The 24,700-nt window shown below is 48.3% G+C and overlaps 1 pseudogene; it reads left to right on the forward strand.

Moving 5' to 3' along the window:
• The first annotated feature begins 7,728 nt into the window (after positions 1 to 7,728).
• Positions 7,729 to 16,776, forward strand: LOC105511402 (annotated as a pseudogene).
• The last annotated feature ends 7,924 nt before the right edge of the window (positions 16,777 to 24,700 follow it).

A 24,700-nucleotide genomic window follows, 5' to 3' on the forward strand; every position in this document is an offset into this window, starting at 1 on the left:
CACCACGCCTGGCTCCCGACCTCACTTTCTTTAAAGTCCAACCCCACCGAACCTTAGGAAACAGCTTTGGAGATGAACTATTTGTTGGTTGAATCCTATCAACTTCCTCTCCTATTTCTGCATTACTGTTGTCCCTTAGGTGGACACGGCTCCTAAAAGTCACTGATGAGTAGCAATGTGCTTCTTAACACTCAGGTATGAGAAATGTCACCTTCCTTATTTCCCCGAGTTACACTGTATCCAACTCCAGGCCTCATTTATAAAGATACATGAGAACTTCACAATGTGTGCATTCTGGTGCTACCTCTTCCCAAGAGAGTAAACAAGGACCCCAGGGCTTATTCACGTCCTGAAAAAGGATGCTCACTCTTGGGCTATGGGTCAGAATTTTGCTGCTGCTTCTGCCTGATGTAGATGTAGTTTCTGGGCACCGGTCTTTCACTCTTTAGGATGTAGATGCCCTTTATGTGACACTGACAGCCATTGCACCTGCCCACACTTTCAGGGCCACCCCCTACAGGCAGCCTTCACTCACACCCTCCACAGTCTGGGGGCCTGCCGCCTCCCCAGACCCTCTGGGAACACCTGTCCCATCAGCCTCCTCCATCTTTGGGCTATTTTTAGCTCTCAGTCCATGGAGGCTTCCTTGATTCCAAACCTCCTGTATTATTATTATTTTATGAGTCTAGGCTTTTAAAAACAAAACACTCAACTCTCCCCTGGGGCTAGGCACACTTCCATTTTCAGGATAAAAAGTTCAACTGCCCTCTTCAGAGGAGGAAGCAGAAAATCTCTCTTTTTTTGGGTAATGACTCAATAGGAAAATGAAAGGGCTAATTTTAAACCAGACTCTCTCTAGCCACCAGCGGGGTGTTTTTGTCACTGTCAGGAGCAGGGATGATGAGTGGCTGAGCTCCAGGGATGTCATTCACATGTGCATCGGGTGAATGGCACTCTCTGGGGCTAAGCAGCCCACAGCCTGCTCTGCTGAATGCACAGCCCTGGTGAAGAGCCCCTCTCCTAGAGCCTGTGCCCGGGCCCCAGTGGGTTGCTAGACTGCAGAGGAAGACTTGGGGGTCTCCTCACAAGACTCTGACTACCCGCTTTGGCCTGACTGTGTGGAGCTCAGTGAGGACAAAGAGATTGAATCCATTTCAAACCCACCAGATTCTGGTTCCACCTGGATCTAAGAGAGTGGTCCTCCCAGGGAAGTCAGTCCACTGCAGTAAAGCTGGATGTCAGGCTAGACGGCAGGGCTGGAGGCAGCGAGCAGTCTGGGCTACCCCGGATCAAAGGGTAGACGCAAAGCCTCAGCGGCGCCACAGCTCTCTGGGGTTCAGTTTTGCCTGATGGTCTCTCGGGCCCTGGCGTTGGCTCTATCGGGACTGAACTGGCCTGGTCGCCTCTGCCTGTCCTCAGTCTGAGGTCCCCCGTCCAGCCAGGCCCTGGTGCATCTCAATCCTGTCTTGCTTCTGTGACGGCTCCCCCTCACCTGCCTTCACCTGTTCTCTCCATCGCCTCTGCCCACCTCAGGACAGGAGGGGATGCTTCCTGAGAGCTGTCGGATATTGGGAGGATCCTGAAGGCTCAAGGACTTGCCCATGTGAAACAGAGGAGGGGGCTCACATGACCACCGTGCCTTTCCAGGGACACTCACACACCCCAAAAGGGAGCAGCCCTAGAATCCAGGTATTCTCCACACCCTGCTCCCAAATCGCAGTCACTCCGTCCTGCAGGCCGTGAAACCAGCACGCTTCAAGGCCAGATCTTTCTTTGGGCCTTAATCCAAACCATGTGTCCCTTTTCTCTGGGGGCTCAGGGTCACATCCTGCCTCCCGCCTCACCTCCAGTCCTCAGTGGCAATGGCAGGGAGAACCCCCCTATTGACCCAAAACTGGCAATGGCAGGGAGAGGCCCCCAGCCAGGACTTGCTATCCATGGGCATTTTGTGCCAAGCTCTTCTGTACCTGTTGGGACCACCCTCAAGGGTGCAAATCAACTGTGGCCCAGAAAAAGCCTGAAATTCCCTCACTCCCCTGGAAGTGGGAGTTGTAGGAGTTCCTCCTTGGCCCAGGTTAATAACTCTGGCAATAACCGTGGCCTTTAAGGGAGATTGGGGGCACACAATGACACTACAGCACACCAACACTAACATCCATGCATACGGCTTGGCTGGGGAGGAGGGGTCATGACGGCATCAGGCGGGATTGCGTCAGACATGCGCTTTTCAAGCAGCGAGAATATCTGCTCAGATATCTGCACAGTCCTCTGTGATACAAGCGTAACATGATCGCCAGCCTGTCAAATATGAGGAGCCAGGTGGCTGGAGGCAGATGGTCACAGCCCACAAAGAGGCTTTTCTCCCCAGAGTAAAAGCCACATTCGTCAGTTAGAGAAGAATAAATGTCTGATGAGGAACCTCTGGCTTCAGGGGAAATCTACTTCAGAAAATAGTTTAGGCTGGGCGCGGTGGTTCATGCCTGTAATCCCAGCATTTTGGGAGGCTGAGGCAGGTAGATCATTTGAGGTCAGGAGTTCGAGACCAGCCTGCCCAACATGGTGAAATCCCATCTCTACCAAAAATATGAAAAAATTAGCTGGACATGGTGCACACGCCTGTAGTCCCAGCTACTCAGGAGGCTGAGGCAGGAGAATTGCTTGAACCTGGGAAGTGGAGAGCCGACACTGCGCCACTGCACTCCAGCCTGGGTGACAGAGCAAGACTCCATCTCAAAAAAAAAAAAAAGTTTAAATGCTTTGCTAAAATTTCCTAATTTCATTCTATAAAAGTTGGTATCTGGTTGTCCTTTTCTTAATGCAAAGTGACAATGTTCCCTACCATAGACCCCATGAGTATGATCCAGATTATGTTGCCATGAACATGTGGCCCAAAACGTCTGCTGAGGTTTTCAGGATGCAGAGTTTTGCTTTGCTGAAGTCTAAGCAGATATAAATATTTTAAGGGTGAAGAGTAGAGGAGGATCAGGGTCAGATGAATGGGAGAAAGAGAAAGTTGGACAGTTTGGGTCCTAATCAAAAACATCTTGAAGCCAGGCACAGTGGCTCTTGTCTGTAATCCCAGCACTTTGGGAGACTGAGGTGGGCAGGTCACTTGAGCTCAGGAGTTTGAGACCAGCCTGGGCAACATGGTGAAACCCTGCCTCTATTAAAAATACAAAGATTAGCCATTCGTGGTGGCAGGCGCCTGTAATCCCAGTTACTTAGGAGGCTGAGGCAGGAGAATTGTTTGAACCCAGGAGGCGGAGGTTGCAGTGAGCCGAGATTGTGCCAGTGCACTCCAGCCTGGGTGACAGAGCAAGACCCCGTCTCAAAAACAAAAACAAAAACAAAAACAAAAAAAACATCGTGAGTGCATCAGCCAAGCAGAAATTGTCAGCCATCACTTAGCTCTGGCTGAAGTGAACAAAAACCTTCTATAGATATGACCTTCTCTCTTTTTTTTTTTTTTTGAGACAAGAGTCTTACTCTGTTGCCCAGGCTAGAGTGCAGTGACTCAATCTCTTCTCACTACAATCCCCGCCTCCCAGGTTCAAACGGTTCTCATGCCTCAGCCTCCTGAGTAGCTGTGATTACAGGTGTGTGCTACCACACCAGGCTATTTTTTTTTTTTTAAAGTAGAGACGGGGTTTTACCATGTTGCCCAGACTGGTCTCGAGCTCCTGAGCTCAAGTGATCCGCCCACCTCAGCCTCCCAAAGTGCCGGGATTACAGGCATGAGCCACTACCTCCGACATATAGAGGTGACCTTCTAAGGGACAAATCTAACATCTCTAACAATCTTGGGACCAAATCCATGGATCTGCCAAGGTCCACCCTCCTCCCTAAGGGAACAGACACTCCTACTATTGAGTACCCATCAGAGACACCAGGACCCTGAGGACAAAATCATTTGCCATTTTGTGATCACAGGGGCTCAGACTGCACTTTATAAATTCACATATGTAACCTTGACGGGAATTTCAAGGCCCCGCTTGGGAAATCAACCATTGTCAAGTTTAAAGCGTTTGCTTTCATTGCTAACAATTCTAGTTTCGTGATGAACCTTTTACACTTCAGGAAAAATCGGTTTACTATTTCACTAGTGGGTAATGGGAGTTTCTAGGGAAGTAGTTCCAAATTGGTTTGTATATAGATTCCTTGGAAACGCCAGTAAAAGTTGGGAAACTTCTCCCTAGTAAATACCTATACATTTCCGTTGCAGGGGGTTACAACCTGAAGCCCACTCATGAGCAACAATAGAAGGAGCCCTGGTTCCAGGCGGGAGCTCTATCAGCTGGCTTACTGAGTCCACTGCTTTTTTGCCCAGGAGGCTTTCATAGGGCATGGGAGGGCTGTTTTCTAACTGATTCTTCAGAGCCCCAAACTGAGATGATGGATGGCTTTTATCCAGATTTAATACCAGAGTTAAATATCCTGACTGAGCCAGCATGAGAGCTAGTCTGATCATAGCGCTTGAGAATGGCACACTGTGATATTCAGGCAGAAAACTCTCACATTTCTGCAAGCAAAACACATCAACTAAAACAGGCGTTGCTTTGGGAGGCCGAGATGGGCGGATCACGAGGTCAGGAGATCGAGACCATCCTGGCTAACATGGTGAAACCCCGTCTCTACTAAAAACACAAAAAAACTAGCCGGGCGAGGTGGCGGGCGCCTGTAGTCCCAGCTACTAGGGAGGCTGAGGCAGGAGAATGGTGTAAACCTGGGAGATGGAGCTTGCAGTGAGCTGAGATCCGGCCACTGCACTCCAGCTCAGGCGACAGAGCGAGACTCTGTCTCAAAAAAACAAACGAAAAAACAAAAAAACCGGTGTTGAAGCTATCGTCAGTTTTGAGAGATCTTCACAATGATGATGCAGAAAATATATTTCAAAAGTTGAAGGGGTGACCTCGGCAAGGCCTGTGGCAGCTCAGGTGCGCTGACCAGGCCCACCTGGCCTTCTGCAGATCTCAGTTTCTCTGGCCACTAAGCTAACTCAGGGTCTGTTTTGGCCACCAAAACCTCCTTCCCCTTGGGAGTCTGTCCCCTGCCTGGATACTTGCTGGGTGCAGAAGGCGCTTACTCCTGGTGGCTGTGCCTGTGGGAAGGGTGGTGGGGAGCGAGGTAGTTCTGAATAGCTCTGAAGAGACTGTTCTGGGACCTAGGAGTTCTGCTCTCCCTGTCTTCAGGGTCTATAATGGAGGCACCCTCAGGGAGGGCAGGGGGCAGGCCTTCTAGTCAGTGGTGGAGCCCCCTCTGATATCCTTGTCTCCCTGCACAGTTTTGTTTTTGTTTTTGAGACGGAGTCTGGCTCTGTTGCCCAGGCTGGAGTGCAGTGGTGTGATCTCAGTTCACTGCAACCTCCACCTTCTGGGTTCAAAGGATTCTCCTGCCTCAGCCTCCCAAGTAGTTGGTATTACAGTCGTGCACCATTCCACAGGGCTAATTTTTGCATTTTTAATAGAGACGGGGATTCGCCATGTTTGTCAGGCTGGTCTCGAACTCCTGGCCTTAAGTGCTCTGCCCGCCTCTGCTTCCCAAAGTGCTGGAATTATAGGCGTGAGCCACCGCACCCGACCCCATCTCTGAACACTTTTCCCACCTACCAACAAACGATGATTTCCTAAGCCCGCAGGACTTCCAGACAAGTCTTCTGCTCTGGAGCCGCTGGAGATTCAGTCAACATGATCCAGTGTTTGCATTAGACCAGCCTTCCTCTGGGGAGTCGGCCCCAGGCCGCGTGCTGCCGAAGAGCCAAGGGCCCCCAGTGATGCTCCTCACCAGGGCCCGGATGAGGTGCACTCCGGGGCCGCAGAGCTCTCCTGCGCAGACCGCAGCGGTGGAAGCCTTCGCGTCCGAACGTAGCAGTGCGTCCTTGTTGTCACTAGAGGGCGACCGCGCGTAACAGGAAAGCAAAGCGCTGCGGGACCGCGCTCCCACGCAGGCTTGCAGAGGCAGCGAGGGGACGCGGAAGTTTTCCAAGGCGGGGGCCTTGAGGCCACGAAGGCAACGCAAGGCTGGAGAGAGCAGGAGACTCGGGAGATGTGACTCAAAAGCATTCCGGCGGGGGGCGTTGGCTCACGCCTGTAATCCCAGCACTTCGGAATGCCCAGGTGGGCCTCCGCAGCTCGCGAGCGGCGATCCAAGGGCGGAACCAGAGTAGCTCTGTGTGCTCACAGCTTGTAAACGAAATAATGACTAAAATTACATAACACAACAACAACCACGTGTGTTTGGGAGCTTGATGTGAATTCGCTCTGCCCTGCGAATGTGCCGGGCACAGATTCCTGGGCGTCTGCTAAGGATTCCAGGGTCGAGGCTGTCAGAGGCCATTGGTGTCACCTGTTGGTTAATAAACTGGGAAAGAGTGAAGAATGGGATGGGGCTTCAGAAAGGCTGTAACCTGTTGTTTCCAAAGCCAAACCAGGGAAAATAAAGATTTAAAGGTGTGGAGTCCTTTGCAGCATCAAGGATGCAGCTGGAGACCATTATCCTAAGTGAATTAACACAGGAACTGAAAACAAACCAAATATGCATTATCTCACTTTTTTTTTTTTTTTTTGAGATGGAATTTCGCTCTTGTTGCCTAGGCTGGAGTGCAATAGCGCAATCTCGGGTCATGGCAACCTCGGCCTCCTGGGTTCAAGAGATTCTCCTGCCTGAGCCTCCCCAGTAGCTGGGATCACAGGCATGCGCCACCACCCCCGGCTAATTTTGTATTTTTGATAGAGATGGGGGGGGGTTTCTCCATTTTGGTCAGGCTGGTCTCGAACTCCCAGCCTCAAGTGATCTGCCCACCTCGGCCTCCCAAAGTGGTGGGATTACAGACGTGAGCCACCACGCCTGGCCGGTTGCATGTTCTCACTTGTAAGTGGGAGCTAGACATTGGGTACTTATGGACATAAAGATGGAAACAGTAGACGCTGGGGACTCCTAGATGGGGAAGGGAGAAGGGCAAGGGTTGAAAAACGGTTGGATACTGTGCTCAGCACTTGGGGGAAGGAATCATGTTTCTCCAAACCTCAGCATCACACCATATGTCCAACTCACAAACCTGCACATGTACCTCTTGAATCTAAAATAAAAGTTGGGGGAAAAAAAAGATTTAAAGGTTGCATTTTTGCCCCAATCAAAATGAAAATACAAGGCCGGGCGTGGTGGCTCACGCTTGTAATCCCAGCACTTTGAGAGGCCTAGGCGCCTGGATCGCTTGAGGCCAGGAGTTTGAAACCAGCCTGGTCAACATGGTGAAATCCCATTTCTACTAAAAATACAAAAATTATTTGAACCTAGTGGCCCGCGCCTGTAATCCCAGCTACTTGAGAGGCTGAGGCAGGAGAATCACTTGAACCCAGGAGGCAGAGGTTGCAGTGAGCCGAGATCATACCACTGCACTCCAGCCTGGGCAACAGAGCGAGACCTTGTCTCCAAAAAAAAAAAAAGAACCAAAATGAAAATACAGTTTTAGAAACTACAGGAAACAATGCTTTTTCATACAACTTTGGAAACCTATTTAATTGGATCATAGAATGTGAGGAAAAGAGAAAAAGAACGCTGCTTTTATCCCCTAAAATGTGAATCAAGGTCTGGGCATGTTTGAAAAGCGACCTGGAGGTAGCTTTCTCTAGTCTTTACCTCTTACATTCATTTGCAATACATGTTCGTGTGTATCGTTTAATTGCAGCCCTGAACTAACTCCATGAGGTCGATGGTGTCTCACTCTGCCCCATGGCGGCTGAATCCAGGCCTCAGGTCTGGATGAGGGAAAACGCCTAATAATAATTACCAGAAGTCACCTTTTGCACGGTCACGCCAAGCCAGCGCCTGGGCCTGGAACCGGGCCGCAGCTCCTCAGCCTCGCCCACCGCCTCCCGACTGTGGACCCCAGCAGAGTGAACAAGCTTCGGGCCTTTGTGAAAATGTGTAAGCAGGATCCGAGCGTTCTGCACACCGAGGAAATACGCTTCCTGAGGGAGTGGGTGGAGAGCATGGGGGTAAAGTACCACCTGCTACTCAGAAAGCTAAATCAGAAGAAAATACCAAGGAAGAAACACCTGACAGTAAGAAGGTGGAGGAAGACTTAAAGGCAGACAAACCGTCAAGTGAGGAAAGTGATCTAGAAACTGATAATGAAGGTGTGATTGAAAGAGGCACTGATGCCCCTCAAGAAATGGGAGATGAGAATGCAGAGATAAGAGGAGATGAGGATCAGGCAAATGATAAGAAAGTGACTTCTATTGAAGCCCTAAATGATGGTGAACTGCAGAAAGCCATTGACTTGTTCACAGATGCCATCAAGCTGAATCCTCACTTGGCCATTTTGTATGTCAAGAGGGCCAGTGTCTTTGTCAGATTATAGAAGCCAAATGCTGCCATCTGAGACTGTGATAGAGCCATTGAAATAAACCCTGGGCCAGGCACGGTGGTTCACGCCTGTAATCCCAGCACTGGAAGGGGGAGGTGGGTGGATCACGAGGTCAGGAGTTCAAGACCAGCCTGGCCAAGATGGTGAAACCCTGTCTCTACTAAAAATACAAAAATTAGCTGGGTGTGGTGGCGGGCGCCTGTAATCCCAGCTACTCAGGAAGCTGAGGCAGAGAATTGCTTGAACCTGGGTTGTGGAGGTTGCAGTGAGCCAAGATTGCGCCACCGCACTCCAGCCTGGGTGACAGAGTGAGACTCCATCTAAAAAAAAAAAAAAAAAAAAAGAAATAAATCCTGATTCAGCTCAGCCTTACAAGCAGTGAGGGAAAGCACACAGACTTGCCTGTGTATTCGATTATGATGAAGATGCCAGTGCAATGCTGAAAGAAGTTCAACCTGGGGCAGAGAAAATTGCAGAACGTCAGAGCAAGTATGAGCGAAAACGTGAAGAGCAAGAGATCAAAGAAAGAATAGAAACAGTTGAGATGGAGTCTTGCTCATCGCCAGGCTGACCATTTTTCAAGCCATTGTGCCAGTTCCTATCAGTTTCGGAGCAGCACGGAGAGTTCAGTAATGTGGGTGCGGCAGTGAAACGGCGGTGACATGTGGACACTAACTGGGAGGCTCATCTGCTAGCTCTGGGAGTGTCCTTCTACACCATTCCATACCGTGGGCCTTTGGTCACTCCCAAAATGAGAACACTCACTCACTAAGACTCTCCTGGAGTCTTATTGTGTCATATTGTATTAACAGTAGTTAAGAAGAAGTTTAGGCAGCAAACATTTGTTGGCGAGTTTCAGAAGAAGAGAAATTGAACCCTGCCTTCTCTAAAGGCAAAGGCCAGCCGCGGGTTGCGTGAGAACAGGTGCTGGCATCTGCATAATACCTGAGGGCGCTGTTCTTTCTACAGAGCAGCACCTACTGTGAGTCCGAGGGCTTCTCTATCAGCTGTGTGTTCACAGTGTGTGGTGTGTTCACTTCATGACTACTCCTGAGGCCACCATCAAAACCCTTCCCGAGGCTGGGCACGGTGGCTCACACCTGTAATCCCAGCACTGTGGGAGGCTGAGGCGGGTGGATCACCTGAGATCAGGAGTTTGAGACCAGCCTGGCCAACATGGTGAAACCCCGTCTCTACTAAAAATACAAAAATTAGCCGGGCGTGGTGGCACACCCCTGTAATCCCACCTACTCGGGAGGCTGAGGCAGGAGAATTGTTTGAACCCAGGAGGCAGAGGCTGCAGTGAGCCGAGATGGCACCACTGCACTCCAGCCTGGGTGACAGAGCAAGACTCTGTCTTGAAAACAAAAACAACAACAAAAACCCCAAAAAATCCCCTTCCCAAAGTCTAGCAGTGGGATCAGGGACACGCTGAGCCAAGATCCTTCTCTGCACATTTCCTGTCCTAGCAGGAAGGCAGTGACTGGAACATTTCTGAGCAGGCCTTCCAACGGCATCCTCTCCAGCACACTTCACAGTTCACCATGAATAAATAATCATGTGTATCATTTTCTGCCCCTCTGGTCTGCAGAGTGCTCACTCATAGGGTATTCTTTACCTCAAAATCAAATTCCACAATTTCAGACAGCTTCTGACCCAGTAATTCCACTTCTGGAAATTTCTTCCACAGAAATACTTCCACAAGGGCGCAGAAGTGTATGTGCTAGGATGTTCATTGCAGCATTGTAGTAATTTAGTTTGGGAGGCTGAGGCAGGAGGATCACCTGAGGCAGGAGTTTGAGATCAGCCTCGGCAACGTAGCGAGACCCCATCGCTACAAAAAACACAAAAATTAGCTAGGCATGGTGGCACTTGCCTATAGCCCCAGCTACTTGGGAGGCTGAGGCAGGAGGGTCACTTGAGCCTGGGAGGTCAAGGCTGCAGTGAGCTGTGATCACACCACTGTACTCCAGACTGCCTGGGTGACAGAGGGTGACCTTGTCTCAAAAAAAAAAAAAAAGAAAAAAAGAAAAGTGACAATTTAAATGTCCATCACTAGAAGAATAGAAGAATAAATACTTATGAACTTGTTTTTCACACAAATGGGATGACTTCATACACTCTGCAAACTTGCTTCTTGTGTCACTTCATATAGCTTCATCACATTCTTGACCTAGAATTCCAGAGCAGGCCAGCAACAGTGGCTCACACCTGTAATCCCAGCACTCTGGGAGGCTGAAGTAGGAGGATTGCTTGAGCTCAGGAGTTTGAGACCAGCCAGGGCCACATAGTGGGACATGATTTCTACAAAAAATAATTTTTAAAAGTCAGCAATGGGGCTGATGGTGATATGCACCTGTAGTCCCAGCTACTCAGAAAGCTAAGGCGGGAAGATGGCTTAAGGCCAGGAGGTCGAGGCTACAGTGAGCCATGATTGCTCTGCTGTACTCCAACCTGGGTGACAGAGTGAGATCCTGTCTCAAAAAACAAAGAAACAACAATAACAACAAAATAGAATAATGAAATAATTGTGGTAACTCCATACTCTAGAATTCTACTTTTTCTTTCTTCCTTTGTTTTTAATAATAAAATAGACACAGGAGTCTCACTATGTTGGCCAGACTGGTCTTGAACTCCTGGGCTCAAGTGACCTCCCACCTTGGCCTCCCAGAGTGCTGGGATTACAGGTATGAGCCACTATTGCTGGCCTGCTCTGGAATTCTAGGTCAAGAATGTGATGAAGCTATATGAAGTGACACAAGAAGCAAGTTTGCAGAGTGTATGAAGTCATCCCATTTTTGTGAAAGACAAGTTCATAAGTATTTATTTTGCATACATTTAAAAAGTGCTTAGAAGCATGTAAATAGTATGCCAAATTCTAAAGAAAAATTATTTTAAACGTTTATATATTGTTTACATGAAAACAGCCTACATGTTAGTTTTACAATAAGAAAATCTGTGCTTATTTCTGTTGTTTTATAATAGAAACAAAAAATCCGATCAGCTTTGGTTTTTTTTTTCCGTAGCTGGTGTGAGTTGAGTTTTCCGTGACTCGCGGGTCCTGTTACCCTCCAGGGAGAAGGCTAATGCACGAGGCAGGGTTTTTGGCAGGATGCTTACTGAAGGCATCATTCTCCTCCAAAAGTCAATGTTTCAGCCAGGCCCAGCTTTTTCTTGACTGTAGATTTTGTTTCCATCAGGAAATGCTAAACATATTCCCCTCTGATTCGCAGAGCTGGTTCCTAGGCTACCTTTGTGATGAGTGAGGCATGGGGTCTCTCCCTCAGGAACTTCTAATGAGAACAAGAGCCTACCAGGTGACTGAGCTGAGAGCCTGAGCTGGGTACGTCATTCATCTCTACATTCCCGGTACCTAGCACAGTGCTTCATGCACAGCTGACGCTAATTGTTGAATGAATTTGCGGAAGGAAGAAGGAATCTTTGAGCCCTGTCAGCTTGATTCTCGTGTGTCTAGGGAAGTGGGGTGTCAGTGAGGATGGCTTGCAGTTCCTGGCCGGTGAGTCCAGACTTGCCTCCAGGGGTCCCCGTTTTGTAAGGTTACGCTCAGAGGGTCCTGCCACCTGAGAAGCACCTTATGACATCAGCACATAGGAGCAGACGCCATGCCTGGGCCTGAGCTTAGAAACAAAACCCAGGAATTGATCTGACATTTCTTAGCAATTTCCAGAATGTTTCTGCTACGTGATAGCTAGACATAGAACTGGTGGAGTGGCTCATGCCTGTAATCTCAACACTTTGGGCGGCTGAGATGGACAGATTGCTTGAGCCCAGGAGTTTGAGACCAGCTTAGGCAACATAGTGAGACACTGTCTCTATTTTATTTTTTAAACAAAATAGGTGTGGAATGGTGGCTCACGCTTGTAATCCCAGCACTTTGGGAGGCGGAGGCGGGCGGATCACGAGGTCAAGAGATGAAGACCATCCTGGCCAACATGGTGAAACCCCATCTCTACTAAAATACAAAAAATTAGCCGGGCATGGTGGCACGCACCTGTAGTCCCAGCTACTCGGAGGCTAAGGCAGGAGAATCGCTTGAACCCGAAGGTGGAGGATGCAGTGAGCCGAGATCGTGCCACCGCACTCCAGCCTGGCGACAGAGTGAGACTGTCTCAAAAAACAAAACAAAACAAAACAAAAAAGAAAATAATTTTATTTAAAAAACCCAGTAGCTAGACATAAACATTAATCACCTCACATATAAACATTAATCACCTCCCATAAGCAATGGTGAGTGGCGTTAACGGCCAAAGCAAAATAAGTACTTCCAGGGCAGCTTTGCAGCCAGGGTACAAAGGAAGGGCCTGGGTGGGTTTGCAGTGTTCTGAGCTCCTCCAAAGGCCCATTGGACCCCAAATCCAGGCGTGCACAGAGACTAGCCCTCCCTATCCCCAGACTTGAGCTCTTACGGCTGAGCCCCAAGTTCCCATTTTCAGCTGAAGGTATCCCCAGCCTCTGCCCCCAACCAAAAAAATGTGATGGGGGGGCTTTGCTATCAAAATCTCTTCCAGTTCACAGACTCCACACACCTACACCTACACACACCTACCTAGTGGTATTCTCCATTCTCTGTAGGGGTAAAAATTCTAATATAGATGTTCTGAATGGAACTAAACCACTGGGCCTGGCTAGTTGATATTCACTGAAAATGCACATGTACGCAGTTAAACATCAGAAGGCTAGAAAACAAAAAGAGTCTTCATTCCACCCTACCCAGCCAGGTCTGTGCTGCAGAGATAAACACCATTAACTATGTCTTGTGTATCCTTCCAAAAATCTTCATGCCTATACAAACACACACACATGTCTTCTGCACCTTGCTTTTTTCTAACTTAATGTATCTTGGAGATTGTTCCAAATCAGGATATACACATCAGCATTATTCCTTTTACACAGATGCATACTATTCCAGTGTATATGTGGCCTTTTCTTCCCCAGGAAGCTCTCACCTTTCCTCTCATAATAGTAGCCTGAATTTTGATGGGGAATCATGTCTTCCCCATTTTCAGTTCTTTGATTTAGGTGGAGGTGACCTAGGGTTGGGCAGATGACTCAGGCCTTACCACCATGATTGGTTCAGAGATGGACACAGAACCCATGCTGGGGCAGTGCCAATCATGACCAGGACTTTCTTCAAAGTATTAAAGGAAGAGAAGCTCTCTTTTTTCTGCTGGCTTCACACATGAGGATATACTGACCTGGAGTGCTGGAAGCCAATTTCTTATGGTGTGGAGTCCAGGAAAAGCTCACATGGTGAAGAACAAAGAGAGACGGTGCTCGTCTTACGTTTTTTTTAAAATTTTAAAATTTTTAATTTTTATTTATTCTATTTTATTTTTGAGACAGAGTTTCGCTCTTGTTGCCCAGGCTGGAGTGCAATGGCGCAATCTCCCCTCACTGCAACCTTCACCTCCTGAGTTCAAGTGATTCTCCTGCCTCAGCCTCCCAAGTAGCTGGAATTACAGGTGCCCGCCAACACACCTAATTTTCGTATTTTTAGTAGCGACAGGGTTTCACCACATTGACCAGACTGGTCTCGAAGTCCTGACCTTGTGATCCACCCATCTCGGCCTCCCAAAGTGCTGGGATTACAGGTGTGAGCCACTGCGCCCGGCCTGGAGCTTGTCTTGACGACACAGCTGAAGTGCCTAGTTCAGGCAGTGCTCGGAACCCTTCCTCTCCACTCTGAACTTTCAGTTACATAAGGCAATGAATTTCTTTTTTTTTTTTTTTTTCTGCCAAAGCCAACGTGAGTTAGGCTTTCTGTTGCTTACCCTGGGAAGAGTCCTGATATAGAAACTGCCATAAAGAATGGAGGATTATTGACTAGGTACAGTGGCTCATGCCTGTAATCCCTGCACTTTGGGAGGCTGAGGTGGGAGGATCACTTGAGGCCAGGAGTTTGAGACCAGCCTGGCCAACATGGCAAAACCCACTCTCTGCTAAAAATACAAAAATTAACCGGGCGCGGTGGCATGCGCCTGTGATCCCAGCTACTCGGGTGGCTGAGGCAGGAGAATTTGCTTGAACCTGGGAGGCGGGGGCTGCAGTAAGCCAAGATTGGGCCCCTGCACTCCAGCCTGGGTGACAGAGCAAGACTCTGTCTCCCTCCCCAAAATAAGAAAAAAAAAAAATAATGGAGAATTGCAGTGACCCTAAAGTGTAGAACTGGCTGAATCAAGGTAAGATGAAGACCCTTCTATCCTTGGCTAGCATATTGGTGATTCTTGTTATGTAACAATGAAGCAACAAATTAAATTATTGCCCCTCAAACCAGGTGTTTCCAAATGCGGGAGAGCTAGGAGGCTGAAGAGATGAGGTTGATGAGCTTTTCCTGTCACTTTGGGTAAGATCTTACACGAAAGAAACAAACCTCAAGGACATTCTGACCTGTGCTACAACCATGTTGAATCTCGGCATTATCCTAAGTGAAATCAGCCAGCCACAAAAAGATGAATACTTTTTGATTCCACTTATGCAAGCTCCCTAGAGCAGTCAAATTCACAGAGACAGAAAAGAGAAGGGTGGTTGCCAAGAGAGTCGAAGAAGGGGAGACGGGGAATTGTTTAACAGGGACAGTTTCAGTTTTACAAGATGAAAGGGTTTAGGAGATGGTGATGGTTGCACAGCAATATGAAAATACTGAAGGAATGCCACTAAAATGTACCCTTGAAAATGATTCAGATGGTAAATTTTATGTTCTGTGTATTTTATCACAATTTACAAACAACAACAACAACACACAGAAGGGAGAAAATGCAGCTTTATTTAGAAAGGCCCTTTCTGTCTAGCGATGCTGCTTTAGGACAGTGGAATTATCTGCAGTGCGCTAAATCTACTGTGAGCAAAGCCTGGGAGGCAGAAAACACAGCAAGAGAGAAGGATGGAATTTAGGAGAATAAGGATGATAACATTTCAACGTGTCTTATAAATGTTTTACAGCCGGGTGCGGTGGCTCACGCCAGTAATCCCAGCACTTGTGAGGCTGAGGCAGGCGGATCACGAGGTCAGGAGATTGAGACTATCCTGACTAACACGGTGAAACCCCGTCTCTACTAAAAATACAAAAAGTTAGCCGGGCATGGTGGCGGACGCCTGTAGTCTCAGCTACTCCTGAGGCTGAGGCAGAAGAATCGCTTGAGCCCAGGAGGTAGAGCTTGCAGTGAGCCGAGATCGTGCCACTGCACTCCAGCCTGGGTGACAGAGCAAGACTCTGCCAAAAAACCAAAACCAAAACCAAAAAAAACTTTTACATATATGACCTCATCTATTTCTTATAACACCCCATGAAGTTGGTACTGTTCTACAGCTGAGGAAAATAAAGTCATGGGAAGTTAAATGAATCCATCCTGATGCAGTAAGTGACAGAGCCAGGCTGTGCCCCAGTCAGTCTGGGTCAGGCCTGAGCTTCTAACCTTTGCACCACGTGGGTTCTGCAACACCTGGGCTCTTCTTCTTTGTCTCCGTCTCTTTCTCCTTCTCCTTCTTCCTTCCTCTCCCTCTCCCTCTTCTTCTTCTTCTTTTTTTTTTTGAGATGGAGTCTCACTCTGTCGCCCAGGCTGGAGTGCAGTGGTGAGATCTTGGCTCACTGCAAACTCCACCTCCTGGGTTCAAACAATTCTCATCCCTCAGCCTCCTGAGTAGCTGGAACTACAGGTGCATCACCCCTGCACCTGGCTAAGTTTTGTATTTTTAGTAGAGGCGGGGTTTATGCCATGTTGGCCAGGTTGGTCTTGAACTCCTGACCTCAAGTGATCCACCCATCTCGGCCTCCCAAAGTGCTGAGATTACAGGCATGAGCCACTGCCCCCGGCCCCTTCTGCTTCTTCTAATCACCTCCTTACCAGTACCTCAAGGCAGAGACCAAGAAGGGGATCCTTAGCGATTGATCAGAGCACTGAGGCCTGATTCAAGACATGGAAGTTTCCAGGGCGGATGCTGGAATCAAACACTGTCCCTTGGCAAGATCTCTGGCTTTGTGACGGCTCCACGGCATTGACTGGAAGCAAATAGCCAGGGTAGCCCTGAAATCCTAAGGGAATCGTGCCGGCAGAGGAACTGGCATTTGGTTCACAAAGGCTGGGGTTTGCTAACCTCACAGGGTCATCTCCAAGCCCTGTGGCACCAACGAGGAGCAGGCTGTGCCTCTGGCTCTGCAGACAAGACATGTCACCTTGCCCATCTTCAGGAGATCTTTCCCTCATTCCCACACCCTTTAAATCCTGCAGACTCTTCCTTCTCTAGAAAAATCATTGCAGCAGCTGAGAGAAACTTTCGACCATGAGAAATTAGCTGCTGATTCAAACCACTTGATGTGCGTGGATCCAAGAACTCACCCAGCCAAGGCTCACTTCCTGGGCTATAGTGTCACTGACGACATTTCCCACAGTTAACTCTGGGATCTGAACAGCTCTTGGCCCAAGTCTTCTGACGAGCCCCGCTCTTTCTGCTTTGAGTGATCTATTTGTGTCCCCTACTTGGGGTTGCACAGAGAGGCTGTGTATCAGGGTTGGGCTGAGGGTGGAAAGGCTTCTGTGTCTTCACCTGGCCTGGGAGGAGGATGATGGCAATGAGTTGAGGAAGAGTTACATCACCGGGAACCCATGGCAAAGGCAGGACCCAGGAGTGGTCCTTAACTGCTGGGGAGACTTGTTCTAGCAAGAAGAGCCGGCATCCAGAGGGAAGCAGAGGTAGGCTTTACAGAGGCTTGGGCTTGCACCAGTGCAGAGGCATTTCTTCAATAGACGGCAGCACCCACTGCTACTCCACAGAAAGGACAGTGTTCGCCTGAACCCCAGGAAGAAGGGCCTTGAAGCCTCCACAGCTCCGAGCAGAGCAATAGGTCATATAGTGATACTCACATGGTCTTGGCAATGGGAATTCGATTGTTTTTTATTTATTTATTTATTTTATTTTATTTTTTGTTTGCCTAAGAAAGTCTTTATTTCTCATTCACTTTTTTTTTTTTATTATACTTTAAGTTCTAGGGTACATGTGCATAATGTGCAGGTTTGTTACATATGTATACTTGTGCCATGCTGGTGTGCTGCACCCATCAACTCATCAGCACCCATCAACTCGTCATTTACATCAGGTATAACTCCCAATGCAATCCCTCCCCCTCCCCCTGATTGTTTTTTAAATGGTTTTATTATAAACTGACAAATTATATATATATATATATAAATTTTTTTTTTAGACAGTCTCGCTCTGTCGCCCAGGCCGGAGTGCAGTGGTGCGATATCCTCAGCCTCCTGAGTAGCTGGGACTACAGGCACCTGCCACCACACCTGGCTAATTTTTGTATTTTTAGTAGATACAGGATTTCACCATATTGGCCAGGCTGGAATTTTTTTAATTAAAAAAAATTTTTTTTAGCAATAAGGTCTTGCTCTGTTGCCAAGGCTGGAGTGCAGTGGCACAGTCATAGCTCACTGCAGCCTGGACTCCTGGGCTCAAGCAATCCTCCCACCTCAGCCTCCCGAGTAGCTGGGACCACAGGCAGTGCCACCACACCCGGGTAATTTTAAAATTTTTTTTAGAGATAGTGTTTTGCTATGTTGCCCAGGCTGGTCTGGAACTGCTGGCCTCAAGTGATCCTCCTGCCTTGGGCTACCAATGTGCTGGGATTACAGACGTGAGCCACTGCACCTGGCCTATAATTGTATATATTTATGGATTCAAAGTGATATTATATGTAAACAATGTAGAATAATTAACTCAAACTAATTAACATATCCATCACCTCAAATACTTACTTTTTTGTGGTGAGAACATTTGAAATATACAATACTGTACATTATTATTAACTATAGTCACTACGCTGTGCACTAGATGTCAAAAATCTTATTTCTCCTAAGGGAAACTTTGTGCCCTTTGACCAGCAACTCTCTCTGTCCCCGACTCCGCGTGGATTGGATTGTTAGTCAAGAATAGAGTGAGGAAGGAGAACGTGTCAAAATACGATCATGTAACAAAACATCTTCCACTTCCAGCACTTAGTGTTTCTGCTCTTTGTCTTGGTTTCACAATTTGTTTTACTTGATTAATTATTAAAATGTAGTGAATATTTATTTATTTATTTATTTAGAGACAGAGTCTCGCTCTATCGCCCAGGTTGGAGTGCAGTGGTGCAATCTCGGCTCACTGCAACCTCCGTCTCCTGGGTTCAATATATTTGTTATTATAAGTCACCTCTTCCTAGTCCTTTCTCCCAAGAACTAAGTCCTCCCTGGCGTCCCACAGTAACGTGAAGACAAGGGCAACCTGGTTGCAGATCTTAGGTGGCTTCATTAATTTCTGACATGTGGCAGACTGCGGGGAAGGGTATGTGATTTCTCAAGCCCAGGCCAAAGGAATAGACTGAGAAACCTATCACTCACTTATGGCTAAGTTCTCATTCATATGCAAATACCTTTCCCGGCATCCTCCCCGTTCTGCGCCTCCTCATCGCCCCAACAGCATCTTGTGCTCTACAAGGCCGCTGCCACCCTGCCTTTGAATGTGTTGCTTAAATCAGGGATTGTGACCTGGCAGCTCAGGAGCTGAATCCATCCTGCAGATGCATTTTGTTTTGTTTGGGCTCAAAACAACATTTTATATTAAAAATCTGAATTATTTGCCGGCATTCAAACTTGCAGTTTCATGTAACAACTCAGATTCCCAGCTCCTTTGGGAAACTGGAAAGTTCTGGTAATAGTGGGGCAGTGATTTTAATGACCTGCTGACACGAGCAGAGGTTGGGGGACTTACTCCTTCCTGTAAAATGTCTAGGGAGGTTTCAACTTGCAACACTGTCCCCTACCTGGTCCAGTAAACACCAACATTTCAGAAATGCTCGAGGACCCATTGGGAAAAGACAAAGGATTCAGGTGTAAGCACCACTGTCTGGCAGGTGGCAGAATAATTTATTGATATAAACGTTTTTGGAGAAAAAGGTGGGTGGGGAGGCCGAGGTGGGTGGATAACTTGAGGCCAGCAGTTTGAGACCAGCCTGGCCAACATGGTGAAATCCTGTCTCTACTGAAAATACAAAAACTAGAAAACTAGCTGGGCATGGTGGTACATGCCTACAGTCCCAGCTACTTGGGAGGCTGAGTCAGGAAAATCACTTTAACCTGGGAAATGGAGGCTGCACTGAGCCAAGATCATGCCACTGCACTCCAGTCTGGGCAACAGAGCAAGACTCCGTCTCAAAAAAAAAAAAAAAAAAAAAAGTTTTTTGTCTCTCTACATATTTCCTAACTGTAAGCAATTTGGCAGGCTTTGTGCTTCCTTTCCTACAGGATTTCAGTGGGGCAGAGAGCAAAGCAGCCTGAGAATGAGGCTGGTCTGTACCGAAAACCTAAGACCACTAGGAGATTATAGGCTGTCCTGGAAAAGGAGAGGAAAAGGCAAACAGCCTTGGAGAGGTGGCGAAATGAGGGGCCTCACCCTGCCTAAGAAGAGCAGAGACGTCTGAGGCCCCTCAAGCGCCACAAGGCCATCCATTACTTAATGATAGCCTCCTGAAAGGGACCACACGGCAGAGTGGCCAGGAGAGGCAGGACTCTGCCCCTAGAACCCCAGCACCAGCAAAGACTCCATGTCTCCCCTGCTGGGCTTCAAGGGACATACTAATCTGACGTCAGCCATGGCCACAGTTGACCTTCCCTCCTAAGCCTTGGGATTTCTGACACAGCCTTGGAAGAACCAGGAGCCCTCTGCCAGGTGTAGTGGCTCACACCTATAATCCCAGCACTTTGGAAGGCTGAGGCAGACGGATCGCTTGAGGTCAGGAGTTCGAGACCAGCCTGGTCAATATGGTAAAACCTCGTTTCTACTAAACATACAAAAATTAGCTGGGCCTGGTAGTGGGCATCTGTAATCCCAGCTACTTGGGAGGCTGAGGCAGGAGAATCACTTGAACCTAGCAGGTGGAGGTCACGGTGAGCCGAGATTGTACCATTGCACTCCAGCCTGGGCAACAGAGTGAGACTCTGTCAAAAAAAAAAATGAGGAGTCCTCAAAACTGGCTGAGAAGAAAAGGAATAAAGAACTGACCCATGCTATGACACGTGACCCTTGCAAACATTATGCTCAGTGACAAGCCAGTCTCAGGAGACCACGAATTGTACAATTCCATTTATATGAGATGTCCAATATAGGCAAATTCAGAGAGACAGAAAGTAGATTAGTGGTTACTTATAAGTAGTAAATGAAAAATAGTAATACAGAAAAAGGAAAGAAAGTAGATTAGTGGTTGCCAGGGGCCGGGGGTGAGGTGAAATGGAGAGTGGCTGATTGGCGGGCGCAGGATTTCCTTATGGGGTGTGAGCATGTTCTGGAATTAGACAGTGGTGAGGGTTGTGAATATACTAAAAGTCTGAATTGTGGGCTTTAAAATGGTTAAAATAGTGAATTTTATGTTATTTAGATTTTAGTTCAATAAATATTTTAAAAATCTTTGATGGAATTTTCTTTTCTTTCTTTCTTTTTTTTTTTTTTTTGACACGGAGTCTTATCCACTCTGTTGCCCAGGCTGGAGTGCAGTGGCAAGATCTCCGCTCACTGCAACCTCTGCCTCCTGGGTTCAAGCAATTCTTCTGCCTCAGACTCCCGAGTAGCTGGGACTACTGGCGCGCGCCACCACACCCAGTTAATTTTTGTATTTTCAGTAGAGATGGGATTTCACCATGTTGGCCAGGCTGGTATCGAACTCCTGGGCTCAAGTGATCCACCTGCCTCGGCCTCCCGAAGTGCTGGGATTACAGGCATGAGCCATTGCGCCCAGTCTGGTGGAATTTTCTACCCCCATAATGGGATGGTGACCTGAAGTTACAATTCAGTTGACTTAAAAGAAGGAAAGAACATGTCATTATTTTTCAACCTCTGAATTTGTGGGCCAGGAGTCACGCTTATTCTATAACTCTAAGAAAAGGAGATGGAGTCAATATCCTGAGACACAGGGGAAGGCAGGACAGAGCCATTCAGAGATGGGGACATACACTTTGTTAGAAAGTAGTAAACAAACAACCAAACAAAAACCCTGCCCAGAAGACCAAGGGAAGACTGGTGCTGGCCAGGCTGCATTTGAAGTCTTCCCAGACCTCTACTTAAACTCACTCTAAGTCTGATCAAGTTTCCTGTTGGGCTTCCTTGACAGCATGTGACATGGAAGTTCACATGCTGGGGTTCCCTGGGGAATTGTAGGTGTCCACTGTAAGAGTCTATGAATCTCAGGGAGTTTGAAAGCAGACGGGTTACTACTTCCTACACCCTCGTGGGACAAAACTGGGTCCCTAGCGGTAAGCAGTACATCCCCTGCTTGCTCCTGGGAGTACAGCTGGTGCAGCCTGTCACCCAAGCTCCTCAAGGACGGCCGTCTTAGAAACTCTACAGTCGCTCAGGGATAGAGGGCAGGTTTTTGTTTTGTTTTGTTTTGTTTTTCTGACGGAGTCTTGCTCTATCTCCCAAGCTGGAGTGCAGTGGCACAATCTCCACTCACTGCAAGCTCTGCCTCCTGGGTTCACACCATTCTCCTGCCTCAGCCTCCCGAGTAGCTGGGACTACAGGTGCCCGCCACCATATCCAGCTAATTTTTTGTATTTTTAGTAGAGATGGGATTTCACCATGTCAGCCAGGATGGTCTTGATCTCCTGACCTCGTCATCCGCCCATCTCAGCCTCCCAAAGTGCTGGGATTACAGGCTTGAGCCACCAACCCCAGCCTAGGGCAGGGGGTCTTGATGGGTTTTATCTCAATTATGGTGTCCATTTTCATGAGCACCTGTTTCTTGAGGAAGCAGACCCTTTCACAGCCCTAAGGGTCATTATCTTTTGGGATCCCCCCAAAACAGACCCTGACACAAGGATTTAAGTGCAAGCAATTTATTTGGGGAGTGATCCCAGAAAGCATCAGGAGGGGAGCAGGGAAGCTGACAAGGGCACACGGGGACTCTGGGAGGCTTCGATCCTACTTCCGATAGGTCCTGGAGTATTGTGATTGACTGGGAAGTTCCTAAGGTCAGCTCCACTGCCAATGCATCGGTATCATGCCTTTGTTACTCTTTTTTATGTCAATGGTTTATTTCAAGAGTTTCTTTGCTGATCTGCTCCCAAACTGCTTTGTACCTGGTACCAAAGTTAATTTTCCTAAAGCATGGTGTGATCATGACCTTTCTTTGCTCAAACATCTTTGATGCTTCCTTGTGCCTACGTGAAGTCTGAAGCTTTGGGCCTGGTGTTCCAATGGGGCACTGCCCTAGGAACGGGGGATATAGCAGTGCCTCTGCCCTCGCACCACAGCTGGTCATCTGGCTGGGGATCAAGCAATGACAGTAGGATGTGTCAAGTGCTATGGGAAGAGAGGTGGAGAGTGTTCCAAAGGCCCAAAGGACAGGTGCCACAGTCTGGGATCACAGGAGGCTTAGGAGGCAGGGATTGCTGGTCATGCACATTTTCCATTCTCCCCTTCTTCCTGTCAGAATCTCTGCATTATTGAGCGTGGCAATGGCTTTAGCTAATTGCCCCTATACTCCACAGACTTACTTGGGATAGAAGTGGCCAGTGGAAGGTAAGTGGAAATCACTGGGGGTTCCAGAAAAACTCTTTAAAGGATTCTGATTCAACAAGAGGCATGCCCTTTTCCCCTTGGTTTTTCCTACTTTCTGTAATCTGGTGTGCAGGTGTGATGGCTGGAACCACAGTGGCCACAGTATGAACATGAGGGAATCCTGAAGATGTAGGGTATATACTAAGGATGATGGTGAGCAGAAAGAGAGAAAGAGCTGGGGTCCCTGATGATCTTGGAGCTCTCAATCCAGCCCTGGGCTGATCACCTCTAGACTTCTTTCAGGTAAAAAACAAAACAAAGCAAAGCAAAACAAAACAAACAAAAAACCCTTCTTTCTAATTAAACTCTTACTGGGGTTTTCTGTTGTAGTCTGCTGAACCTAATCTGAATGAATGCAGTATCCTAGAGACTGTGCAATCAGAAGCATTAGCAGAAATTTGGTAGGCAAACTAGGGTGCATGGGGGCTACAAGGAGGGTTAGAAGGACCAAGGAGGAGATGTGTTCCAGGCAGAGGGAAGAGTGTTCAAAGGCCCAGAGGAAAGAGTCAGAATAGTTGGGTGTGTCTGGGGCTGGCAGAGAAGCGGTGGGAGGAGAGGAAGCCTTAGGTAGGAGCAGGACTTCGACCATGAGGGACCTTCAGGCCTTGTAAAAAGATGGCATTAACCCACAGGTAAAGGGACTCCTGAAGGAGTGGTGAGTTTGCACTTTAGAGAGATGCTGCAGGTGCGGAGTGGGAGGGGCTGGAAAGGAGGGAGCAAGAATGGAGGCTGGGAGACCCCTTAGAAGGCTGCTGCTGTGGTCGGGCAAGAGAAGGCAATGGCTTGTACTTGGCCAGTGGCTAGAGGGATGGAGTGCAATGGGCAGACTAAGAGCTTAAAAGGGGCCGGGCACGGCAGCTCACATCTGCAATCCTAGAACTTTGGGAGACCCAGGTGGGAGGATCGATTGAGCCTGGGAGGCCGAGGCTGCAGCAAGCCGTGATTTTGACACTGCACTCCAGCCTGGGCTACAGAGCGAGACCCTGTCTCAAAAAATAAAAATAAAAATATTTTTAAAAGGAGAATTGACAAGAGTCAGTGGCCTATTGGATTTGGGGGAGGGAGAAGGAGGGGCTGCGGGTGAAGAACTGTAGATTGAGAGAGGAACCAGAGGTGGGACTGAGAATGGTGGAGGGGAAAGAGGATCAGGGCTGGAGGCATAGGGCCTCAGGCGACGCGAGGTCAGCTGAGGCAAGGGGCCAGTGAAGACTCCGGAGTCAGACACCCGCCAAGCACATACCTGCCTGGCGCCGCCTTCGGAAATGTCCTTGACCTCAAAATTCCACTTCTCGGCCTCACCTGGGGGCATTGTCAGCTAACATATGTGAAAGTCCCTGGCGCTTAGTAGGTGCTCAATAAATGTTAACTGAATCTGCAACGTTGCTTCGCTCGCTCCTTTAGACTCTACTCTCTGTGCTCATCGTTCGGACGCTTCTCTCCTTTATCAAGAGTTTGAGGGTCAAGTGACAGCCCCTACCACTCTCTGCTCTGGCTCCAGGGCAGCCTGGAAGAAAGGCGCTCATCTTCCCTGAGCCTCCCTGCACTGTCCCCGTGAACTTTATTCCCATTTTCACAGATGATGAGCAGGCGGCTGGGGAGGTGGAGCTGAGTTAGAACCAGGTCTCCCGGCTCCAAGACTGCGCTCCCAGCTCGGCAGCATACGGCCTCCAGCCCAGGTGGCGGGGTCGGGGACCCGGCTGTCCCCGCTCCTCCACGCCTCCTCCC

Source organism: Colobus angolensis, unplaced genomic scaffold (assembly GCF_000951035.1).
Source record: "Colobus angolensis palliatus isolate OR3802 unplaced genomic scaffold, Cang.pa_1.0 Scaffold2, whole genome shotgun sequence".
Lineage (NCBI taxonomy): Eukaryota > Metazoa > Chordata > Mammalia > Primates > Cercopithecidae > Colobus > Colobus angolensis.